Below are 19,222 nucleotides of genomic sequence, written 5' to 3' on the forward strand. Positions count from 1 at the left end.
AAGCAACCTAAGTGTCCATCAGTAGATAAATGGATAAAGGAGATATGATTGCTATATATATATATATATATATATAGCATATATTTGTGTATATATATATGTACTTATATATATATATATATGCAATGGGATATTACTCACTCATAAAAAAGAATAAGATCTTATAGGGGAAGGGAGGGAAAACTGAATGGGAAGTCATCAAAGAGGGAGAAAAACCATGAAAGACTCTTAACTATAAGAAACAAACTGAGGGTTTCTGGAGGGGAGGTGGGTGGGGGATGGGGTAATGGATGATGAGCATTAAGGAAGGCATGTGATGTGATGAGCACTGGATGTTATACACAACTGATAAATTGATGAACACTACACCTGAGACTAATGATGTACTATATGTTGGCTAATTGAATTTAAATTAAAAAAAAGAATAAGATCTTGCCATTTGCAACAACATGGATGAACCTAGAGGTTATAATGCTAAGTGAAATAAATCAGACAGATAAAGACAAATACAATATGACTTCATTCAAATGTGAATTTTAAGAAACAAAAGAAAAAAACAAAAATAAAAAGAGACAAAAACAGATTTCTAAATACAAAAAAACTGGTGGCTGTCAGAGAGGATGTGAAGGGGATGGGTTAAGTAAATAAAAGGGATTAAGAGTTATTGTGGTGAGCACTGAGAAATATAAAACTGTTGATTCATTATTATTTTATACCTGAAAATAATACAATAATATATGTTAATTATATTACAATGAACTGATGAATCATTGAACATTATATCAAAAACCAATGATGTACTATAACTTGGCTAATTGAATTTAAATTAAAAAAGAAAATACAGTCATATTCAAAATATAAACAAAATACTATGTAAAATAGAGAAAAGTTAATCATAAATGAAAGCAAAATAATATACATTTTTAACGTTCTACCTTATAAAACAGTATATTAGGCATGTACTGCATGGAGCACTGGGTGTTATATGAAAACAATGAATCATGGAACACTACATCAAAAACTAATGATGTATTGTACGGTGACTAACATAACATAATAAAATAAAAAAATAAAACAGTATATTAGTTGTTCCATAATTGAGTCATGAATGTAATTTTGTGTTATTTTTTTTTCACAGCAGCAAGAATTAGCTCTTTCAGATTATATACTGATTGGGAAGATATATTTATAAACAAGCCACAATTATTTCCAACTGAGTCCTTTAGCATGATTAATACCTATGAGTACTTTTTGAACATCTTTACTTTTAAAGAGAAATCAAAAACTGTTTTGCTCACATTGAGTTTTCATTTTTAAGACAATTTTGTATACTTTTATTTTATTATCATTTGATTTCAACACATAAAATTGAGATTATAATACATGGTTGCTATTAGTATATTACTGTATTAGTAATTATAGTGGTGTTAAATTCATAGTTTAGTGGTTTGTAAAATCTTTGAACCAAAGTATGGTTTATTCTTGCCCCCAAAATAAACAAATAAACAAATAAATAAAAATAAAAATAAGAGACTACTTATAAGAAAACAGATCATCCAATTTTTAAAAAGGCAATATATTTGAATAATCACTTCACCATAAAAGAGATAATGATTTCAAATAAGCATAAGAAAAGATGTTCAAATCATTAGGTAAATACAAATTAAATACACTATGAGATATTATTGCATATTAGAATGACTAAAATTAAAATAAAAAATACTGAGTACACCAAAAACTGAGTACGTTAACAAAGATGTAGAGAAACTAGAACTCATACATGCATTGCTGGTGAGAACATAAATTGATAGAACTACATTGGAAAAACAGATTGACAGTTTCTTAAAAAGTTAAACATAAAACTACCATACGAACCAGTCATTCCACTCTTAGTTATTAACCAAGAGAAAAGAAAGCATATGCCCATGCAAAGATTTGTATACACATATTTATAGCAGCTTTATTGTAAAACTCCATATAACCCAAAAGCTTATAAGCAAGTGAATGAATAAACAAATTATAATATACCCATATAGTGGAATCCTACTCAGCAGTGGTCTAAAATGCAGAAGGAAAAAGGTACTCTGGCTCAGAGGGCCTATATTCTAGTTCTAGCTCCACCAGTCTGGAGTTTTATGACACAGAATAAGTCACATATTATTTCACAGCCTCAGTTTTCTCATTTAGGTATTGGCGAAATAAAAATATTTACCTTGTTTATTTCATATGTTGGTTTTAAAACTCAATTGAGGTAAATATATGGAACTGTTTGGTAAACTATAATTTGTATGACTTTTTTTGAGGTATGAGATTTTTTTAAATTGAAGTACGGTTGGCAGAAAATATTATATTAGTTTCTGGTGTACAACATGCTAATTTGACAATTCAATACATTAAGCTACGCTCACCACAGTTCTATACATTAAGCTATGCTTAATTCTATACATTAAGCTATTTACCATCTATCACCATTCAATATTATTACAATATTATTGACTGTATTCCCTATGCAGTGTTTTTCATCCCAGTGACTTATTTATTTTATAACTGGAAGCTTGTATCTAGTAGTCCCCTTCACCTATTTTACTCATTCCCCTCAATCCCATCCCTTCTGTCAACCAACAGTTGGTTTGCTGTGTTTATGATTCCATTTCTTTTTTGTTGGTTGGTTGGTTTTGGTTTTTAGAATCCACATATAAGTAAAACTATATAGTATTTTTTTTTCTGTCTGACTTATTTCACTTAGGATATTAATTTATTCTTCTGATTAAATTTATGAAAACATCTTTTTTGAGAATTTTTTCTTCTAGTGTTTCTCATACTAAAGACTATAGCTAGAGAACTCCTTTAAGTTTTAAGTAATAGATAAATTTTGACATTCTTGGAAAGTTGATTTATGTTGACTAAAACATGGTAAGAATATCATCATGACTGTTCACTTTTTAGCACATCAACAATATTTGTGCTCAATCTGAATTCTATTGCTTTGCTTCTGGACTCCAGTAAAAGATTTGGGACACTAAAAAAACCCAATCTATCTGTCACTTTCACTTTGTCAAACTCAAATAAAGCCTTTTGATTGGAATGTATTTTTATCATGAACAAACATGATTAATAGTTACACATGCAGGCCAACCTGCCCAAGCTCCTTAATTGTACAGATTTATTCTCTGGTTTAATGGCCTTCTTAAAGCAATATTTGTGTAAGAACATAAAACAAGACCATACAAAGCTAATTCCCCCAAAGAATATATATGAAAGTAGGTCAGTCTATGGGCTAGTACACATATTACACTACTTAATAATCTCAATTTGGATTGGTTTGGTTCTTATTGGCTAACCTATATTAATGATTTACTACATATGAACTGTGTGATATTGTCCTTGGTATATTATATATAGTAATACACACATACACATATATATTTATATATATGTATATATAGTATGTACTATACACACTAGTACTAGACATACTAGTATGTACTATACATACCATATTCTTTTGCTCTAGTACTTACACACATACATACTAGAGCAAATGAAAGTTTTTATCCCCATTAAGGGAACAAATGGTTTCTGATTTAACAGCTGCAAAAAGAGATATGATTCTTCTTTCCAACTGGTAGAAATAGAAAACAAGTTTCCTGGTTTGGCTTCTTTTTCTTATAGAGACTTCTTTCTTCCTCATCTTGGTCATGTGTTGTGATAGTTATCCCTTTAACTTGCTCATGAAACTTAGAAAATTCTCAGATTCCTTTTGTGTATGCATTTGTTCTTTGCTATTGCAAGTTCATGTTTATTTTAATTTGCTTCTCTCTCTCTCTCCTGTCCAGTCAGACCACTGTAAAGTTTAAATTTTTGGAAAGCTAGCAAAGATTGATACCATTTCCTAATTTTCTTCACTCCCTTCTGTATTCTAGCAAGATTTTACTTTGAGGGAGACATATGGTTAATAGTCACCAATTGTGCTTCTTCTTACTCTTCTACAAAGAAGTAACCTAAGCAGCCAAGTTTCAAGATACTGTTGCTTCTTTTAAGGACCATAGTTTCATAGGTGGCACTTGGAAAGATAGATAATGACCACCCATCTAGCTCCCTTATCCTGGGCACACAGGAAGGTAGGTGAGTAGCAGCTCCTTTGAGACATATATCCACATTTGCATCATTGTGTGAATAATTTTATCTGCTGCCTCAAAACTTTGCCTCCTATCTTGCTTGCCTGTAAGATAACAACCAAATCAAAGAAATAGCTGCTATTCAGTGATGAAGACAAAAAGAAAAACTTGGAAGGTCAAGAAAGTTCTTTCTTCCTGGAGGATCTTATAAGCTATTTAGCAGCTATTTTTGGAGCATCTACTATATGTGATGCTTAGCACAGGGGACTTAGACTAAGTCTCACCTTGTCCTTAAGAAGTTTAGTGTAGCAGAATGAAAGCTATGGAGAACAATCTTCTTAATATCCTTTTAGACTCCAGAGGCAGATTGTGAGCCTTTTCTTGGCTGTCCACAAATGTAGTATTATTGCATCTATAAATCATTAAAACTGTAGAATCAGAAGGGAATCTCTCAGGGTCATATGTGGATAAACAAGGCTGACCCTTTCATCATGATAGCTATGGCAATAAGCAACTTCAGCTAACAGCATATTTACAGTTATGGCCAACTTAGATGTCAGTGGGAATATATTTCTCCACAAATTGGTAATGTCAAGTTAAGTAGTAAGTAACCCTAAGATCCTGATAGCATATACATGAGGTATCAACTCCAGAGCAACATTTCACTCTTCAACATGTTTCACATCTAAGAGAGAGTCATGGCTTTCTTTGGAGAAAATCACGTGCAATTTTCCTGAAATTCACATATTTCTAAATGAACTGTGGAATATATTTTCTAATGATTTCATGTTAAATATTGCCAGTTTCTCTTGTCTTGACATTTTTTTAAAACTTTAAACAAATTTAGGTTCAGAAAATAGGGGAGAGAGAGGAGTTGAGATGGCAGAGGATTAAGGGACCCTAATTTTGTCTGGTCCCTGGAATTCAGATAGATAGTTATCAAATCATTCTGAGCACCTGAAACATCAATCAGACATCTTAGAAAAGAATTGCTGTAATTCCACAAATAGAAAGGCAACCACTTCTGTGGAAGGTAAGAGGTGCGGAGATGTGAATCTAGGGTGATATAATGGAAGATAAGGTGGAGGGGAGGCACCTTGCTTAAGGAAGATATTGCAAAGTATTATAAGAAGTAGAGCACGAAATCAGAACTTTCAGAAGTCTGCTACAGTGAGGGATGATGCTGGCATTATGGTACTCAGGTGGTGAAGCATGGCAGAATCTGAGGTAGGACAGTATGGTGTCACAGGATCCCTGGGGTCACAAGAAGAACGGAGGTGCCTGAGTCCAGCAGGGTTTCCAGGGACAAGAGCAGGGAAGCTGGCTGAAAATAACAAGACTAGGAGACAGCTTTCTGCTTTGTGTTACCATAAACTGAGATCAACTGCATGGTGGCGTGATCACTCTCTGGGCAAGGGCCCAGCAAAAGGTAGAAATGGGACGAGACGCCCCCCCTCCCCTGGGAGGAACCGTGTGAGTCCAAGCCACAGGAGTCCATAAATTTTGGAGACTCAAAACTGGGTCATGTGCCTGAGATAAAAATGCTGGGTCACAGGCGGGGTGAACACAGAGTTTGGTCAGAAACCAGGGAGACAAGAGTGATTGACTGCTTTTTCGTGAGAGCTCACTGAAGAGTGGGGGTGTAAACTTTCAGCTCCAGGGCTAAAGAGTGGGGCTCTGCCATTTTCATCTCCTCTGTTGCTGCTGAAAATCTTCAGGGAGCAAAACAGTGCCATATAGTGGAATCTGGAACCATTTACATGGAGCCAGATGCATGCCAAGGGAGGCACAATTCCACAAGGGCAAGAACACCTGAGAATCAGCACAACAGGCCCCTCCCCCAGAAGACCAGCAGGAAAAACTAGGTAGCACCAAGTTTACCCATCATAGAGAACTGCAAAACCTCAGGTCTTGGGGAAAACAGTATATAGCGTTCATGGGTTTTTTAATTTTTTTTTAGTATTTCAGTTTTTTTTTTGGATATTTTCTTATTTTTTCAATTCTTTCTTAATTTTTATTTTTATATATATGTTATATATAATATATATACATTTTTTTATTTTGGTTTCTTTTCATTTTATTTTTGTATATATATATTATTTTATTTTTGTATATATATATATATATTTTTTCTTTCTACCCTATTTTGCAAATCTGGTTTCTTTTAACAAACAGACCAAAATACACCCAGGATCTAGTTTAGTGTTTTGTTCTGTTTTATGTTTTCTTTGATTTTTTTCTTATTTTGTTTTGTTTTGTTTTGGTGTTGTTATATTTATCTTTTCTCTCTCTTTCTTCTATTATTTTCTGGATATAATGATGAGACAGAAAAACACACCCCAAAAGAAAGAACAGGTGGTAGCACTCACTGCCAGGGATTTAATAAGTACAGATATAAGTAAGATGTCAGAACAAAAATTCAAAACAACAATTATAAAAAATACTAGCTGGGCTTGAAAAAATCATAGAAAACACTAGAGAATCCCTTAGTAGAGAAATAAAAGAACTAAAATCTAATCAAGACGAAATTAAAAATACTATTACTGAGATTCAGTCCCAAATGGAGGCTCTAACAGTCAGGATAAATGAGGCAGAAGAGAGAGTTAATGATATACAAGAAAAAAATGATAGAAATTAAAGAAGCTGAGAAAAAGACAGAAAGACAACTACAACAACAGAAAGATCATGAAGGGAAACTTTGAGAAATCAGTGATACCATAAAGCAAAACAATATCCAGATAATAGGGGTCCCAAAAGATGAAGACAGAAAGAGAGAGAGAGGCAAGGTTTTATTTCAACAAATTATAGCTGAGAACTTCCCCAATCCAGAGAAGGAAACAGGCATTCAAGTCCAGGAGGCACAAAGAACCTGCATCAAAATCAACAAAATTAGATCAACACCATGACATACAATAGTGAAGCTTGCAAACTTCAGAGATAAAGAGAAAAAATCCTGAAAGCAGCTCAGGACAAGATATCCTTACCCTACAAATGTAGACACATAAGGCTAGCAGCAGACTTGTCCACAGAGACCGGGCAGGCCAGAAAGGACTGGCATGATATATTCAGTGTGTTAAATGGGAAAAAATATGCTGTTAAGAGTATTTTTTCCAGCAAGGCTGTCATTCAGAATAGAAGGAGAGATAAAAGAGTTTCCAAGACAAACAGAAAATAAAGGAGTTCCTGAACACTAAACCAGCCCGGCAAGAAATATTAAAGGGGGATCCTGTAAGCAAAGATAGGGCCCAAAAGTAACATAGACCAGAAAGGAGCAGAGACAATCTACAGAAAAAGGGTCTTTATAGGTAATACAATGACACTAAATTCATATCTTTATATAATTACCATGAATGTAAATGGACTAAATGCTCCAATCAAAAGACATAGGGTTTCAGATTAGATAAAACAAACAAACAAACAAACAAACAAACAAAACCATGACCCATCAATAAGCTGTCTACAAGAGACTCATTTAGACTCATAGATGCCTCCAGACTGAAAGCGAGGGGATGACAAACAATTCATTATGCTTATGGACATCAAAAGAAAGCTGGAGTAGCAATCCATATATCAGACAAACTAGATTTTGAACCAAAGACTGTGATAAGAAATGAAGAAGGACACTATATCATAATAAAGGGTCTGCCCAACAAGATCTAAAAATTGTAAATATTTATGCCCCTAACTTTGGAGCAGCAAATTGTATAACCAAGTTAATAACAAAATTAAAGAAACACATCGACAATAATACTTTAGAACGCCACTCACATCAATGGACAGATCATCTAAGCAGAAGATCAACAAGGACACAAGGGCTTTGAATGACACACTAGACCAGATGGATTTAACAGATATATTCAGAGCATTTCATCTTAAAACAGCAGAATACACATTCTTCTCAAATGCACATCGAACATTCTCCAAAATACATCACATACTGGGTCACAAATCAGTTCTCAACTGATACAAAAAGACTGAGATTATTCCATGCTTATTTTGAGACCACAATGCTTTGAAACTTGAAGTCAAGTACAAGAAAAAAATTGGGAGGAACAAAAATACATGGAGGTTAAAGAGCATCTTACTAAAGAATGAATGGGACAACAAGGAAATTAAATAATAATTTTAAAAATACATGGAAGCAAATGAAAATGAAAACATTACATTTCAGAACCTTTGGAATACAGCAAAGGTAGTCCTAAGAGGGAGAAGTATAGCAATACAGGCTTTTCTCAAGAAACAAGAAAATTCTCAAATACACAACCTAACCTTACACTTAAAGGAGCTGGAAAAAGAACAGCAAATAGAGACTAAATCCAGAAGAAGAGAAATACTAATGATTAGAGCATAAATCAATGATATAGAAATCAGAAAAACAGTAGAACAGATCAAGGAAAGTAGGAGCTGCTTCTTCAAGAGAATTAATAAGATCAATAAACCCCTAGCCAGACATCAAAAAAAAAAAAAAAAGAGAGAGAGACAGAGGGAGAGAAAGGACTCAAATAAATAAAATCATGAGAGAAAAAGGAGACATTACAACCAACACTTAAGAATTACAACCAGGGGCGCCTGGGTGGCTCAGTCGTTAAGCGTCTGCCTTCGGCTCAGGTCATGATCCCGGAGTCCTGGGATCGAGCCATGCATCGGGCTCCCCGCTCTGTGGGAAGCCTGCTTCTCCCTCTCCCACTCCCCCTGCCTGTATTCCTCTCTCGCTGTGTCTCTCTCTGTCAAATAAATAAATAAAATCTTAAAAAAAAAGAATTACAACCAATTCTAATAGAATATTATGAGCAATTATATGCCAACAAATTAGGCAATCTGGAAGAAATGGATGTATTCCTAGAAACATAAACTACCAAAGCTGAAACAGGAAGAAATAGAAAACCTGAACAGGCCCATCATCAGCAAGGAAATTGAATCAGTAATCAAAAACCTCCCAATAAACAAGAGTCCATGGCCACATGCCTTCCCAAGGGAATTCTACCAAATATTGAAGAGGAATTAACACGTATTTTTCTGAAACTCTTTTAATAATAGAAATGGAAGGAAAACTTTCAAACTCATTCTATGAGGCCAGCATTACTTTGATCCCAAAACCTGACAAAGAATCCATTAAAAAGGAGAATTACAGACCAAAATCCCTTATGAACATGGATGCCAAATTTCTCTCCAAGATACTAGCTAGTAGGATCCAATAGTACATTAAAAGGATTATTCACCATGAACAAGCGGGATTTATTCCTTGGCTTCAAGGGTGATTCAACATCCACAAATCAATCAGTGTGATACATTAATGAAAAAAAAGGATAAGAACACACGAATCTCACAATAGATGCAGAAAGTGCATTTGACAAAATGCAGCATCATTTCTTGAAAAAACTGTCAACTGTGTAAGGATAGAGGGAACATACTTCAATATCATAAAAGCCACATTTGAAAACCCACATTAAATATCATCCTCAATGGAGAAAAACTGAGATATTTTCCCCCGTGGTCAGGAAAATGACAGGGATGTTCACTCTCATCACTACTGTTCAACATATTACTGGAAGTCAGCTTCAGCAACCAGACAACAAAAGGAAATAAGAGGCATCCAAATCAGCAATGAAGAAGTTGAACTCCCACTCTTCACAGATGGCATGATACCCTGTAGAAAACATAAAAGAATCCACCCCAAAATTGCTAGAACTCATACAAGATTCAGCAACGTGGCAGGATATAAAATCAATGCACAGAGGTCAGTTGCATTTCTATACACTAATAACGAGACAGAAGAAAGATAAATCAAGGAATTGATCCCATTTACAACTGCACCAAAAGCCATAAGGTACCTAGAAATAAACCTAACCAAAGAGGTAAAGGATCTGTACTCTGAAAAGTATAGAACACTTACGAATGAAATTGAGGAAGACACAAAGAAATGGAAAAACATTCCATGCTCATGGATTGGAAGAAGAAATATTGTTAAAATGTCTATGCTACCCAAGCAATCTACACATTCAATACAACCCCTGTCAAAATGCCATCAGCATTTTTCATAGAGGTGGAACAAATGATCCTAAAATTTGCATGGAACCAGAAAAGACCTCAAGTAACCAAAGGAACGAAGAGAAGGAAAACCAGCTGGAGTCATCACAATTCCGGATTCCAAGCTATATTACAAAGCTGTAATCATCAAGACAGCATGGTACTGGCACAAAAACAAACACATAGATCAATGGAACAGAATAGGGAACCCAGAAATGGACCTTCAACTCTGTGGTCAACTAATTTTCTACAAAGCAGGAAAGAATATCAAATGAAAAACAGTCTCTACAACAAATGGTGTTGGGAAAGTTGGATAGTGAGATGCAGAAGAATGAAACTGGACCACTGTACACTGTACACCAAAATAAACTCAAAATGGATGAGAGACCTAAATGTGAGACAGGAATCCATCAAAATCCTAGAGGAGGACACAGGCAGCAATGTCTTTCAATTTGGCTGCAACAACTTGCTAAACCTGTCTCCAAAGGCAAGGGAAACAAAAGCAAAGATGAACTATTGGGACTTCATGAAGATAAAATGCTTCTGCACAGCAAAGGAAACAGTCAACAAAACTAAAAGACAATCTATGAAATGGGAGAAGATATTTGCCAGTGTCTTATCAGATAAAGGGCCAGTATCTAAAATCTATTAAGAACTTATCAAATGTAACACCCAAAACCAAAAAAATCCAGTCAAGAAATGGGCAGAAGACATGAAAAGAGATTTCTCCAAAGAAGACATACAAATGGCCAACAGATACATGAAAAACTGCTCAACATCACTTGGCGTCAGGGAAATACAAATCAAAACCACAATGAAATACCACCTCACACCAGTCAGGATGGCTAAAATTAACAAATCAGGAAACAATAGCTGTTGGCGAAGGTGCAAAGAAAGGGGAACCCTCTTACACTGTTGGTGGGAATACAAACTGGTGCAACCACTCTGAAAAAGAGTATGAAGTTTCCTCAAAAAGTTAAAGATAGAGCTACCTTTTGACCCAGCAACTGCACTACTAAGTATTTATCCAAAGGATACAACAATAGTGATTCGAAGGGGCACATGCACCCCAATGTTTATAGCAGCAATGTCCCCAATTGCCAAAATACAGAAAGAGCCCAGATGTCTATCAACAGAGGAATGGGTAAAGAAGATATGGTATATATATTCACAATTTCTCTCAGCCATCAAAAAGAATGAAATCTTGCCATATGCAATAACATGGATGTGACTAGAGGGTATTATGTTAAGCAAAATAAGTCAGTCAGAGAAAGACCAATACCATATGATTTCTCTCATATGTGGAATTCAAGAAATAAAAGAGATGAACATAGGGGAAGGAAAGGAAATAAAAAGTAAGATAAAAACAGAGAAGGAGAGAAACCATAAGAGACTCTTAACTATAGAAAACTGAGGGTTGCTGGAGGGGAAGTGGGTAGGTGTTGGGATAATTGGATGAAGGGCATTGAGAAGGCACTTGATGTAATGAGCAGTGGGTGTTATATGCAACTGATGAATCACTGAATTCTACCCTTGAATCTAATAATACAGTATGTGTTATAAAAATTAATCAATTAATTAATTAAAGATAGCATTACCCTACGACCCAGCAATTGCACTACTAGTTATTTATCCTAAGGATACTAAAATAGTGATTCAAAGGGGTGCATTCAATCCAATGTTTATAGAAGTAATGTCCACAATTGTCAAAATATGGAAAGAGCCCAGATGTCCATTGACAGAAGAATGGATAAATAAGAAGTGGTATATATATACACAATGGAATATTACTCAGCCATCAGAAGTAATGAAATCTTGGCATTTGCAATGATATGGATGGAACTATAGGATATTATGCTAAGTGAAATAAGTCAGATAAAGACAAATACCACATGATTTCACTCATATGTGGAATTTAAGAAACAAATCAGATGAACATAGGGGACAGGAAGGAAAAATAAAGTAAGAGGAATACAGAGAGGGTGACAAGCCATAAGAGACCTTTATCTGTAGGAAACAAACTGAGGGTTGCTGGATGGGAGGTGGTTGGGGGGATGAGGTAAGTGGGTGATGGGCATTAAGGAGGGCTCTTGAAGTACTGAGCACTGGGTATTGTATGCTACTGATGAATCACTAAATTCTTCCTCTGAAAACAAGTAATACAACATATGTTAATATAAAGAAATAAATAAATAAGTAAATAAATAAATAAATATTTTTAAAAAGTTAAAGATAAAGCTGCCCTAAGACCCAGCATTTGCACTACTAGGTCTATTTCCAAAGGATACAAACATCGTGATTTGAAGGGGGCACCTGCACCTTAATGTTTATAGCATTAATTTTCATAGTAACTAATAAATGGAAAGTGCCCATGGACACATTGACAGATGAATGGATAAAGAAGATGCGGTGTATAGATACAGTGGAATATTACTTATCCATCAAAAAGAATGAAATCTTGCCATTTGCAATGGCACGGATGGAACTAGAGGATATTATGCTAAGCGTATAAGTCACTCAGAGAAAGACAAATACTATATGATTTCACTCATATGTGGAATTTAAGAAACAAAAGAGATGAACTTAGGGGTAGGGAAGGAAAAATAAGATAAAAACAGAGAGGGAGACAAACCATAAGGGACTCTTAACTACTGGAAACAAACTGAGGGTTGCTGAAGGGGAGGTGGTTGGGGGGATGGGGTAACTGGGTGATGGGCATTAAGCAGAGCACTTGAAGTAATGAGCATGGGGTGTTGTACACAACTAATAAATCGCTAAATTTTAACTCTGAAACTAATAATACAGTATAGGTTAATTAAATTAAATTTAAATAAAAATTTAAAAAAACTTTAAACAAATTTTTATTAACAGAGAATGTCATCTAATTAGATTATTTTTCTACTTCAGACACAATTATTCTTACTCTCCATGGAAAGGCTGCTTCTCATTTTTTTATCTGGTGATGGCAATCACTAAAATCCTGAATTTAACAGAATAGTTGTATAAATGCCTCAGTGATTTAAGTTGAAAGCAACACATTTGTTACATGACTCTTGAACTTAGTTATCAGGAATGTACGAATGTGTTTTTATTCAAAAATACAAAATACATTTTCTGTAGGCATTGACAATGACAGCAGTAAACCATTGTATGTTGTTAACTGAAACCAGTAACTGTTGGTTATAGTTTTTTCTTAAACATCAGCCAGGCTTTTCTTCAGTCATTTGCTTCAACTGATTTCTCTAAGTTATTGGTAAGGATCACTGCATTGAACTTCATCTCACAGTTTATTAATAAAACACTATTATAAGAATCAGGACATGCCACCTCCCATATCACATCCCATTCCACCCATTCCAGGGTCTTTAGGAATTTCCGTGACTAGATCTTCTGCTGTACTTAACAGAGAGGCCACTCTGGCAGCATCCAATAAAACAGTTCTTACAACCTTAGTTGAGTCAATTATTCCCTTTTCCACGATATTCACAAAATCTCTAAGCATAGCATCATACCCATTTCTGAGGAACTTTGCATAATTTTCTCAATTATTAGTGATCCTTCAATACCTGCATTCTTAGTAATGGTCACTGCAGGAATTTTGAGTGTTCTTTTAATAATTTCTATATCAATTTTTTGATCTTCAGAAGCTGGAATTATTTTTTTAAATTTTATTTTATCATGTTAATAATAATTATGTTTAATATGTTAATAATAATATTATTATGTTTATTTTATTTTATTATGTTAATCACCATACATTACATCATTAGTTTTTGATGTAGTGTTCCATGACTCATTCGCACCCAGTGCTCCATTCAATACGTGCCCTCTTTAATACTCATCACCAGGCTAACCCATCTCCCCACCCATCTCCCCTCTAGAACCCTCAGTTTGTTTCTCAGAGTCCATAGTCTCTCATGGTTCATCTCCCCCTCCGATTTCCCCCCTTCATTTTTCCCTTCCTACTATCTTCTCTCTCTTTTTTTTTTAACACATAATGTATTTTTAAAAGATTTTATTTATTTATTTGAGAGAGAGAGAGAGCTCACAAGCAGGGGGAGGGACAAAAGGAGAGGGAGAAGCAGAGTCCCCACTGAGCATGGAATCTGATGCAACATGGGGCTCTATCCCAGGACCCTGAGATCATGACCTGAGCCAAAGGCAGCCGCTTAACCAAATGAGCTACCCAGGCACCCCAGGACCTGGAATTATTGAATCCAAAGCTGGAATGCTCCAAACCATGACATAACCCCTTCCCAGAACAATGCCTCCAACAGCAGCTCATGTAGCATTGAGGGCATCTGTAACTCTGTCTGTCTTTTCATTCACTTCAACATCATTTGTCCCACCAACTTTCAGCACAGCTACTCTATCTGAAAGTTTGGCCAGAGGTTCAATCAGTTTTTCCCTATTCGTGTTCACTAGTTGTGACATCTAACTTCTTGATGATTTCTTGAAAACATTTTTCAATTTGAGCCTTGTCACCATTTCCTTTCAAGAGCACGGCATAATCTTTGGTCACAATGACCTTTCCAACTTTTGCTAAGTCATGAGGCTGAATTTCTTCAAGATTTAGTGTCAATCACTCTTCTCCAATCACTGCACCACCAGTCGCAACAGCCATCTCTTTAATGTGGTTCTTTTTATTGTCACCAAAACCTAGATCTTTGACTGCTACAACCAAAAGATCAATTTTTAGCCTATTCAAAATGAGTTTATTCAGAGCTTCTACATCAACATCTAGCAATTATGACCAAGGGCTAATGGGGAGCATTGGCAATTTCAGGAACAGATACAGTGGATTGGACTCTGGAAACTTTCTTTTCACCTCAATAGAATATAGAATAATGGAATTCACATTTCTGACCTTTTGATGTATTAATAAAATATGGAGAAATATACTCACACTCGAACTACATGCCTTGAATAATTTCTAATTCATCCTTTAGTGTTTTTCCATTCTTTACTGTGATGACTCCCTTTCTTCTAAGTTTTTTTCATTACATCAGAAATGATGTTGCATATTTCTTTGTCTCCATTTGCAGAAATCGTAGAAATCTGAGCAATTTCTTCAGGGGTTGTCACAGGTTTAGACTGCTTCTTAAGTTCAGCAATTACAGCATCAACAGCTAACATCACACCTCTCCTGATTTCCACAGGATTAGCACTTTTGTTAATCTTTCCTAAGCCTTCCTTGGCAATAGGGTGTGCCAGGAAAATAGCAGTAAGGGTGCCACCCCCAGCCTCTTTCATTTATGTTACTGATATCTTGAACAAGTTCAGTGCCGATATTTTTATATTTTAAGCCAATAGACTTTGCAAAAGTCACACCATCTTTTTTTACTTTGGGTCTTTTCCAACTCTGTTCAATAATCACTGTTCTTCCCTTTGGCCCCACAGTAACAGCTACAGCATCAACTAAAAGGTCTACACATTGAAGCATTAAAGCTCAGGCATCTACACCAAATTTTACTTCTTTGGAATGAGTCTGAATGAGATGAGGAGCCAGTGCCCTGGACACTGGCCTAATTTCAGGAAGAACTGCAGGTAATCAAGGCATTTCTGTGGGGCAACCACAGGGTGTGCCATCAGTCAAGCAAGTTGTAGGATGCAAATGGGGGGAAGAGTTCCTCCTGTTGTGAATTTCAGCAAATTTTTTTACCTATCCAGTATCATTCACTCAGATGTCCTATTCATATAGTAACCTAATTTTCCAAGACATATTTAATTTCAAGAATTATCTCCCATTATCTTTCCAAGCCATCAGAGGGTTCCATAAGTTCCAGTTTTTTCAAAGTCCAAGTTACATTTTTTGGATTGCATCTGGCACCAAGAAGCAACACAAAAACCTTATTTATGAGATATTATGGTCAAATTTAAAGTTTGGAAAGTGTAGTTACCACACTACTAAAAGTAATATTCAGGGAATGAAAAAATACATAAAGCTAGTAAGTGGAAATAATGATAAGGACCTCCACAATCCTTTGTTAGGCCATACTTTGCTCCTAGACCATGGTTTAATGCTCTAACTTCTAGTTGAGAAACATGTTTTAAGCAACTTAAAGTTATAAATTGATAATTGGTTATTAGTATAATAATTTAACATTTTAAATTTTTCAGAAAGATGATTCATCCATTTATTTTGAAGTGAAGTAGAAGGAAATAAGTAAGAAATTTCAAGGCTAGTTTTATCCAAGTATTTTTCTTGTTTCTGTCAAATTTGTAAATTGTATGTGTGACTTTTTAGTTAATATGACTGCAAGTGAACTAAAAAATAGAAAAGTCTCTCTAAGGTGGAAATATAAATTCCAAGTCTTTAGGAAATTGTTTATTCTAAATTGTGGTCCTTTAACATTTATGATCTTACTTCACTTTGCATAGATCAACAAGAGGGAATAGTAATACTTAATCTGCAAACTGTACATAGGATCTATCTGGAAATATTCTGCTACTTAATGAAAAGTCTAGATAAAGTAGTTCTCCTTAAATTCACTGTTCATATATGTTTTTCTCTTTTAAGTGTGTGTGTGTGTGTGTGTGTGTGTGTGTGTGTGTGTGTGTACGTAATTTGGCTATGGTTCTTTTAGATTGAGTCTTATCCATAGTTACGAGATAAGTTCTCTTAGGCCTATAGAAGATTCTGAGTCAATATATATAAAACACCTCAGATTGGCACAATCATTGAGAAGAACTATCAACCTTCGAGATCCAAATCTTTTGCTGTCCTGACTGTAGTACAGAACTTTAAATGGGTAAAATGTGTTTCAGAGAATGATTTATTGAATTCTCACCATAGGTTTGCCTTCTGCTTATGTAACTCTATAGGAATCTCTCATTCCACGGCTTTGGATTATTTTTTACAATTCTGACTCAGCAACAGAGGATAAAAAACCATGATATGATGAATAAGCCACACAAGTAAGAAATACAGATGTGGACTATAGACCTCCAAAGTAGAATTAAGCTGGTCGAGGATATGTGCCAGACATTGGAAAAGTTAAGAGGTAGGTACTTTGGTGGTTATTGTTGTTGAGGGCTTTTTGTGTTAGAGTAGACTATTGTAAGAAGATTGTCATGATCTGTATAATATGACAAGCTGTGACTACTTTTATAAGAAAATTAAGTTTACTTTCAGAAAAGTTGAGCTATCAAAGTGGTAGTGAAAATCTGAAGAAGATTTTATTCTTAGTTTTTTAGATTTTTTAACAGGAAATAGGTCTAGGAGGGAGTAAGAGAAAATGAACTTTTATTGAGATTTACTAACCAAGTATCAAAATATGTGTTATCCCATTTAATCCTCATAATAATCCTATGATGTATGTGGTATTATCTTCATTTTACACATAGAAAACAGTCTTGAATAGATTATTTGACATATCCAAGGCCATGCAGCTATTAAGTTTAGGGTTGTGTTTTAGACACAGGTCTCTCTGACTTCTAACATTGTATGTAAAGAAGACTAATATCTAAAAGAAAGCTATAACTATATAATTTCATGGTTTTCTTATGAAGAATTAAACCTCTATTTAATTTTAATTTTCTGAGGAAAGTTTCTGACATAGTATATTCAGAAAATTCTTCAGCAACCCCAATATATGCACCTAAGGAAAAGGCAGTGCTAGAGAAAGAAGAAACTATTCTCAGTAGTGAAATGGCTGTGGTTCTGACATTTTTCTTTTTGATTCTTCTGAGTTTCTTTAGATAGTATGTAAATGGAAACCAAATTTTCTAGAGCAGATATATGTACCTAGAGCAGGTAAGTATAGAAATGTAGCCTTCTATTATGAAATGTGCTTTATTTATTTAGTTAAAGCAGCAGTTTAAAGTTTATTTCAACTGATTGTAGACTCATGTCACATACCTTTGGACATTTGATCAGTCTAAGGAATTTAAGCCTCTTTTATTTTCATAATTTAGAAATGTTTAGGTTTCCTTCACATTGCAGAAGCTTTTTGTCTTCATGAAGTCCCAATAGTTCATTTTTGCTTTTGTTTCCCTTGCCTCTGGTGACATGTCTAATACGAAGTTGCTAGGCTGAGGTCATAGTTTCAAAGAAAAGTGGAAATATTGATTTAATTTTATTAAATTATAGTCTTTAGAAGTTCTTCCACATGGTGTTTAAACTTTTAATTGTTTTTTATAACTGTCTAATAAAAATTATTGGCAACTGTGGTATAGTGGCAAGATCTTTTGATTTGTAGTCAAAGAACCTGAATTTGAATTTTAGTTCTGCTTCTCTGATACACAGTTTTCTTTTATTTATTTATTTTTATTATGTTCAGTTAGCCAACAAATATATATCATTAGTTTTTGTTGTAGTGTTCAATGATTCATTAGTTGCATATAATACCCAGTGCTCTTCACAACACATGCCCTCTTTATTAAGTTTTTTTAAATTTTAATTCCAGTATAGTTAACATACAGTATTATATTAGTTTCAGGTGTACAATATAGTCATTCAACAATTCTGTACATTACTCAGTGCTCATGATGATAAGCGTACACTTTAATCCCCATCACCTATTTCATCCATCCCCACCACCCACCTCTCCTCTGGCAACCATCAGTTTGTTCTCCATAGTTAACAGTCTGTTTCTTGGTTTGTCTCTCTTTCTCTCTCTCTTTTAAATTTGATCATTTGTTTTCTTTCTTAAATTCCACATATGAGTAAATTGAGTGGTATTTTTCTTTAACTGACTTATTTCACTTAGCATTATACTCTCTAACTCCATCCATATTGTTGAAAATGGCAAGATTTCATTCTTTTTTATAGCTGAATAATATTCCATTGTATATATATCATATCTTCTATAGTGATTCATCTATCTGAACTTCAGTTATTTGTGTGGTATTTTTCTTTAACTGACTTATTTCACTTAGCATTATGCTCTCTAGCTCCATCCCTATTGTTGAAGATGGCAAGATTTCATTCTTTTTTATGGCTGAATAATATTCCATTGTATATATATTGTATCTTCTATAGCCATTCATCTATCTGAACTTCAGTTTTCTCATCTCTAACATGGGAAAATAATCCATATCTCATATAATTTTGTGTGAATAACTTGAGATAATAA

At 34.6% G+C, this 19,222-nt stretch overlaps 1 protein-coding gene and 1 pseudogene across 2 annotated transcripts in view; one reads left to right on the plus strand and one right to left on the minus strand.

Moving 5' to 3' along the window:
* Positions 1-19,222, plus strand: part of ZC3H12B (zinc finger CCCH-type containing 12B) — a 551,234-nt gene that overhangs the window by 305,842 nt on the left and 226,170 nt on the right. For both annotated transcript variants that reach the window (XM_073885832.1, XM_025862942.2), the window contains exon 3: positions 16,971-17,149. The gene's annotated coding sequence lies outside the window, so the exon portion shown is untranslated. The remainder of the gene's footprint in view (positions 1-16,970; positions 17,150-19,222) is intronic.
* Positions 13,459-15,705, minus strand: LOC112817147 (60 kDa heat shock protein, mitochondrial pseudogene; annotated as a pseudogene).

This window comes from Callorhinus ursinus, unplaced genomic scaffold (assembly GCF_003265705.2).
Source record: "Callorhinus ursinus isolate GAN/ISIS: 27379988/994484 unplaced genomic scaffold, GSC_fseal_2.0 scaffold66, whole genome shotgun sequence".
Classification (NCBI taxonomy): domain Eukaryota; kingdom Metazoa; phylum Chordata; class Mammalia; order Carnivora; family Otariidae; genus Callorhinus; species Callorhinus ursinus.